This window comes from Prionailurus bengalensis, chromosome D3 (genome assembly GCF_016509475.1).
Source record: "Prionailurus bengalensis isolate Pbe53 chromosome D3, Fcat_Pben_1.1_paternal_pri, whole genome shotgun sequence".
NCBI classification, from domain to species: Eukaryota; Metazoa; Chordata; class Mammalia; order Carnivora; family Felidae; genus Prionailurus; species Prionailurus bengalensis.
The window spans coordinates 417,043-424,537 of NC_057356.1; the positions used below are offsets into that span (position 1 = coordinate 417,043).

The 7,495-nt window shown below is 45.1% G+C and overlaps 1 long non-coding RNA gene across 1 annotated transcript; it reads left to right on the forward strand.

Moving 5' to 3' along the window:
• The first annotated feature begins 53 nt into the window (after nt 1-53).
• LOC122470081 lies at nt 54-6,747 on the forward strand. The gene is made up of 3 exons (XR_006293817.1): nt 54-611; nt 2,319-2,324; nt 6,735-6,747. It is a non-coding gene; the product is annotated as an uncharacterized LOC122470081 (long non-coding RNA).
• Nucleotides 6,748-7,495: the final 748 nt, after the last annotated feature.

Sequence of the window (7,495 nt, forward strand, 5' to 3'; positions counted from 1 at the left end):
AGCGAGATCTTGGTCGGGGCTCCTCCTTCTCCTTTTCTTTTTCGGAATGTTTCCGCGGAGGGCGCGGTGTGTCTTGGGATAGGGAGCGATCTCGAGCGAGGCGGCCGGATGGACGCGGGATTCTTCCGCGGAACGAGTGCAGAACGGGATAATCGGTTCAGCAACAAACAGAAGAAGTTACTGAAGCAGCTGAAATTTGCAGAATGCCTAGAAAAAAGGGTGGATACGAGCAAAGTAAATTTGGAGGTTATAAAGCCTTGGGTAACAAAACGAGTAACGGAAATCCTTGGGTTTGAGGATGATGTGGTGACTGAGTTTATATTCGACCAGCTGGAAGTGAAGAATCCAGACTCCAAAATGATGCAAATCAACCTGACTGGGTTTTTGAATGGAAAAAATGCTAGAGAATTGATGGGAGAACTGTGGCCCCTGCTCTTAAGTGCACAAGAAAACATCGCCGGAATCCCTTCTGCTTTTCTAGAACTGAAGAAAGAAGAAATAACACAAAGACAAATTGAACAAGAAAAGTTGGCATCTATGAAAAAGCAAGATGAAGACAAGGGTAAGAGGGATAAGGAAGAAAAAGAAAGCAGCAGAGAAAAAAGGGAGAGGTCTCGAGCCCAAGAAGACGCAAATCCAGATCTCCTTCCCCTAGAAGACGATCTTCCCCTGTCAGGAGAGAGAGAAAGCGCAGTCATTCTCGTCTCCCCGCCACAGAACCGAGAGCCGGAGTCCTTCCCCTGCTCCAGGAAAGAAGGAGAAAACTCCAGAGCTCCCAGAACCATCAGTGAAAGTAAAAGAACCTTCAGTACAAGAGGCCACTTCTACTAGTGACATCCTGAAAGTTCCCAAACCTGAACCTGTACCAGAGTCTAAATGTTTATTTATTTTTGAGAGAGAAAGAGGGTGGGGCAGAGAGAGGGAGACTCAGAATCTGAAGCAGGCTCCAGGCTCTGAGCTGTCAGCACAGAGCCCGGCACGGGGCTTGAACCCACAAACTGTGAGATCATGACCTGAGCTGAATTCGGATGCTCAACCGGCTGAGCCACCTAGGCACCCCACAACTCAAATTTTTTAATGGGCAAAATAGTTGAACACTTCAGAGAAAGTTTATGTATATTAAATAAACACAAGAGACTATGACTCACATCATTACTAGGGAATTTAATGCCGCAATGAGATTATCACTCATTAGAAACCTAGCAGCAATGCTACCTATTAGAATACCCACCTATTAGAAATGCTAACAACAAACAGAAGAAGTGACTGATGATATTGAGTGCTGGTGAAGAGATATATGGAGCTACTGGAACTCCTACACTGCTGGTAGGGAGGCAAGATAATATAGTCTGGAAGGCAGCTTGGCCCAGAGGGATGAGTTAGGGGTAGCCCTTCATGACCCTGAGGGTTCGCCAAGGGATTCTTAGAAGAAAGAGCAACAGAGGAAAAAACAAATTGGACTTCATCCAAATTAAAACCTTTTGTGCTTCAAAAGACAGGAAAGCTTAAAGATACCCCACAGAAGAGGAGGAAAATATTTGTAAATCGTATGTGGTATATATATATATATATATATATATATATATATACATATATATATGGAGAGAGAGAGAGAGAAGGGGCGGGAGGGGGAGAGAGAGAGAGAGAGAGAGAGAGAGAGAGAGAGAGAACTCACACATACAGATATATGAAGAACTCTTACAACTCAATAAATAAGAGAAGGAGCCCAGGTTCTGGCAGAGGAAACCTTATTGCTAATAGAAGTGCAGTGTATGTTGTCAGTTTGAGGGACTGCACCCCTGAGAAAGGCTCATAAGTTGTGTTGCCTGGATAGAAACAAACGTATTCAAATCTCATAAAGACACATGAAAAATTATTCAGTAAAAATGTTTATATGAAGCATTTAATGTGTCATATAGTAATGACTATTTCATATAGTAATGGCTATAGATTTGATCTATTTGATCTATTTGATCTATTTTGGCTATTGTTTCATAGTTTTTAACTCATCTAAATATCTCAGCATATGTGTTTATGACATATATACGCTATGTTCTTCAAGGTATATATGTATACATAAGTAAACAAGTAAATTGTGTATTTTACACATAAAATAATTATTTATAAATAGACAATTATGTGTAAAGAATTAAAATATTTCATCATGAAAACTCCCAATCATAAAATGGGAATGATGAATGTTTACGTGTCACACTCTGGTGGATGTACAAGTTATGAAAGATGATTCATGGCTTGTCCCACTGCGGTTTACGGCCACATCGGTAGTGTTCTCATGTATACGGTAGGCACGTTCAAAGTTGTGTGTGTGTGCCGTGTGCTGGATCCCTGGTGTGGTGCCCCTGTCAATCACTGCCTTGAGAATGTAGAGACCCTGACCTCCCTCTATATTCCCATCAGGCAGGACATGTAGAAAAACGTGCTCAGCGTTCCAGGTCAGGGACTCCGGGGGTGACCAAGCTGGAGTGTCTCCCTTGTAAGCAAAGGTGTCCTTGCACGCTGGCCATGCAAGGAGGGGAAGGGCCCAGGTAGTTGTTGGGTTAGTTGTTCTAACAGCTTGCTGCACGTAGATCCCAGCGGCGATACTTTGTCCATTTGGTCACTGCCGGACTCCCTGCACACAGGTCCCCCCAGGAAGCCTGTCTCCCCGTCGTTCTCTCTAGGTCCTTTCTTTGGTCTCACTGGACCATCACCCACCACTGGCTTCGAGTCAGCCGGGGTGAGGCCACACGCTTTGTCAATATGAAACTTGTGCATTAATTAGAACTTGCGATGTAGTACCGGACTCCTAAAGCCATCAGGAAGATAGTCTCCTGCTTTTGAAATCAGTCTTCACAATAAGGATGGACAGAGGCTGACATTTATGGATTTCTAGAGTGTACATTCACCGTGTTTGGTAATTGTTTTAATCTGAGTGTCTTTTGGGAACAGAGATTGTGAAGGCATCTTTAGTAACCCACAGTTTCCCTGTTTGTAAATAACCACATGAAAATATTTCAGAGCTATCCGCTGAATTTCACATTTTAATTTTGGTCACCATATTTTATAATCACTAGAGTGCATGTATGCATAGGAGCTTAAGTAGCAATTTACATATAGGGCTCACACTCACATCACCTGCAAGTATAGACAATTTAGAACAGGGGCGCCTGGGTGGCTCAGTCAGTTAAGAGTCCGACTTCGGCTCAGGTCATGATCTCGTGGTCCATGAGTTCGAGCCCCGTGTCGGGCTCTGTGCTGACCGCTCAGAGCCTGGAGCCTGTTTTGGATTCTGTGTCTCCCTCTCTCTGACCCTCCCCCATTCATGCTCTGTCTCTCTCTGTCTCAAAAATAAATAAACGTTAAAAAAAAATTAGAACAAAACAGAGCATAAGACATTCACAACCTCTTGAAATCAGCCATTCTGAGATTACTCTTTGTTGAACACACTGGGTGCATCTTGAGATCACAGGAAGTTCTATGTTATGATAGGACAGACTCGTCTATAATATTCAAACTTTTGATTAAATAAATTAGTGAACACTTGAAAAAGAATGGATACTGTCAAGTTACATATTAACATCCTTTTATTTCCACAAAATAAAAGTTATCACACACCCCATATTTATTAAGATTTTTTTAATATTAAATCCTTATTCTCAAATTTTAAGTAATTCACACAATCGCACGCTGTAAATCTATTCTTCCCTTGTAAAAAAGAAATATTTTATTCGATTATTCCAGTTAGCGTCTACTAGACTCTTTTAATCTAAAACATGTGGCCTGAATCTTACAAAATGTTCGTAAGTACTAACACTGTTGATTTTCAAGTTTTAAATAGTGTGTGACACTTCCATGTACACTTTTCCTTCGCACAGTTGTGCAGCACTAATTGTTTTGGAAAACTTTCCTTTGTGCATGCGCTTATCCAGTTAGAACGTTTACCACAAAGATAGGACAAAGAAATTCTACTATGCAGTTGATAAACTGGTGATCGAATAATAGTTTTATAAAGCTGGTGGATGAATTGGTCGGGAACAGTGAAACAGTGTAGTACATCAAGGTCATCCGCTCAGCTGCACCCTTGGTTGCGGGGTCCACTCCGGAGCAATGATGGCTGCAGAGAACTCAGCTGACCTGTATGGGCCACAAGTCTGCCTTTACTCTGTGGCCCTGGCAAAAAGCAGGTTCGTTTGTTGTGGGTGACTGAGCTCATCATGAAGGGTTGTGGGAAGACAGACCCTGAGTTAGAATTTAAAGCATAAATGACTTTTTTCTCTATGTGGCGTGTTGTAGACTCTGGGTCTTGAGTTCTTTCTTGTCCAGCACGAAAGCAGGATGCAGGATTAAAATGCAAGAGATGGCTAATGTCCAGGAGGAGACAACAGCCCCGACTAAGGGTCCTTGCTCCGTTTTAATTAGGATCAGAAGGCTTACAAACATGGTGATGGACGTGCACAAAGAGACAATAAATCTGTGAATATTAACTCATGGGCATGAGGGAAAGAGGGTTTTGAAGATACACGGTGTTAGGGGTTTGGGTTAACACAAAACAAAATCCTGGCGCTGAGCAGCAGACATAGGCGCTGCGTCTGTGTATCTTGCCAGCCTAGGGGACGAGAAAGACAGAGCGTGCTACCTCAGGGTCACCAAGGCACCTTTCTTTTGCTAATTAGCTCCACTTTGGGCAACTTTTGCCCGCAGTGGTCTATAGTCCCGTTTACCCATTTACCCAATTTGGTCCTTCCTTCCTGTGAAAGCAGCTTTCTGCTACAGTACTAAATTGGGGGACACTTTCGCCCTGAACACCTAATCTTGTTTACCTCATATACCTCTGCATTGGGGCCTTTGCCCAGCCCTCCCTATCCTGGGGCTTTGGCCCCGCCCTTTCTATCTTAGGGCCTCGGCTGTTCTCTCCATACCTATTTACCTAACCTTGTTACCCAAACTTGGGTGTCAGCATCCTCTGGCTTTGTAATTCGTTATGCTTTGTTAACCCATCAGTGCAGGCTCAGGGAGTTCCTAAGCTTATTCCCCACAGCGGCAGGGCCTAAGAACATGCACATTTTCCCTTGAAACAGCAAAGTAAGTCAACAGAAAGAAATACATGTATGCTTTTATTCCATTTGCCTGGTTCTACGATTTGAGCTGTAATAGGATTATTCTAAAATTGGCTTAGGATATAATAAGATTTATATTTAAAAGTATACTAAATTTTATATGTATTATAAATTGTATATATGATAAATATAAATTATATTAAAATATACGTTAAAAATTTTAATTTAACAATCATATTAATTAGTGCTAGTAAGCGTGATTATTGAATCTTAAGGGTACCTGGGTGGCTCAGTCGGTTGAGCATCCGACTTTGGCTTAGGTCACGATCTCACGGTTCATGGGTTTGAACTCTGAGTGGGGCTCCATGCTGTCAGCGTGGAACCTGCTTTGGAGTCTCCGTCCCCTTCTCTCTCTGCCCCTCCCCTGCTTGCATTGTCTCTCTCAAATGAAAACTTTAAAAAAAGTAAAATTAAAAATTTAAAACAAAGCTTATATCCAAAGTTATATTCTTCTTTTTAATTTTAATTTTAATTTGTTTAATGTTTATTTTTGAGAGAGGAAGAGAGGGAGACAGAACACGAGAGGGGTAGTGGCAGAGAGAGAGGAAGACACAGAATCAGAAGCAGGCTCCAGACTCCAGCTGTCAGCACAGAGCTCGGCGCGGGGCTCGAACCCACAGACTGTGAGATCACGACCTGAGCCAAAGTTGGACGCTCAACTGACTGAGCCACCGAGGCACCCCTAATTTTTTTTATTTTTATTTGAGAGAGAGAGAGAACAAGAGAGAGAGCAGGGGAGACAGAGAGAGAATCCCAAGCAGGCTGCATGCCCACTGCTGAGCCTGACTTGGGGCTTCATGCAGGGCTACACGCGGGGCTCGATCCCACAACACCAGGATCATGACCTGAGTCAAAATCCGGAGACAGACGTTCAAAGGAGTGAGCCCCCCAGGTGCTCCCTTGTTATTCTTCTTAAGTTGAATCAGAAAGGTAGACAAGGAGCATCGGGAAGTAGAAGGCTATGACCTCCTGAGGGAGAAAAATGCCCTCGGTTCCAAATGTTCCAGAGAATGAGAGTCGCTTTCTTTTTTTTTTTTTTTTAATGTTTATTTATTTTTGAGACAGAGAGAGACAGAGCATGAACGGGGGAGGGTCAGAGAGAGGGAGACACAGAATCGGAAACAGGCTCCAGGCTCCGAGCTGTCAGCACAGAGCCCGACGCGGGGCTTGAACTCACGAACCGTGAGATCATGACCTGAGCCGAAGCCGGCCGCTTAACCGACTGAGCCACCCAGGCGCCCCGAGAGTCGCTTTCTGAAGACACAGTGTGAGCCCCTGAGGGAATTTTTCCCTGGGACTACCAGCCCAAGCCGCTCAGATGAGCGTGACTCAGGAGTCAGCCTGGGACACAGGTGTGTGCAGTGAAGGTGCTACAAGCACACACGTGCACACGCACACACCTTATCCCGCTGATCCGGTGTGCCTCGTGGCATTTTACTATTACATCGTGAACAGTTTGCACACTGATTTTCAGAGTAAGAGCCAAAGTCATTGTGTTCTCAATCGAATGGCTTTCTCGGTGCCATGAACGTTTTGTACAAAATGCTTTGTGTGTTAGAAACTTATTATTTTTAATTTTTTAAAATGTTTATTTATTTTTGAGAGAGAGGAAAGGAGAGAGAAAGAGTGTGAGAAGGGGAGGGGCAGAGAGAGAGGGAGACACAGAATCAGGCTCCGGGCTCCGAGCTGTCAGCACAGAACCTGACACGGGCTTGAACGCATGAACCACGAGATCGTGACCTGAGCCGAAGTCAGATGCTCAACCGACTGGGCCACCCGGGCATCCCTGTGTGTTAGAAACTGCTATTTTTTATGTTTTATGTGCACCCTGTTGGATGTTCTCGAAGGTGCTAAAGGGGAGCTCTGTGGCGCACGAATGTCAGCCTGCTTGCCTTTCCTGCCCTTGGCCTCTCCGAGTCGTCACCGGGCCGTGAGAGAGGCTGGGCACGTCCCAGCCCTGAGCCCCTCAGGGCCGACGATTAAGTAGGACACCTGTTCCTGATGGAGGGCAGGGTCAGGGCCAGAAATCAGGGCAGTCAGGGGGCCCTCAGGGGAATGGCCGGGGCTCCCTGGTTGCCTGTACCCTGGCCCTCTGTCTGCAGAAGCTCCCTCTTGCCACCAGCCCAGGCTGTCCTCCCCTCCCCCGGGCAGGCTCCCCAGGGCTCCACCGTCTTCTGGTAGGTCTTTCCTCCCCTCTGCTGCTCCTGGAATCAGACTTGAAAGCAGGTATCGCCACGATTTCAGCAGCTGGGCTGCAGACCCCCGCTCCCTGCCTGCTGAAATGAGTCAGGAGGGGAAACGTGGCCCCTGAAATGCAGGAGCTGCCTGGGGCCCTGAGCCTGATTTCGGCTAGGGATCACTAGCTCATATATAAAAAG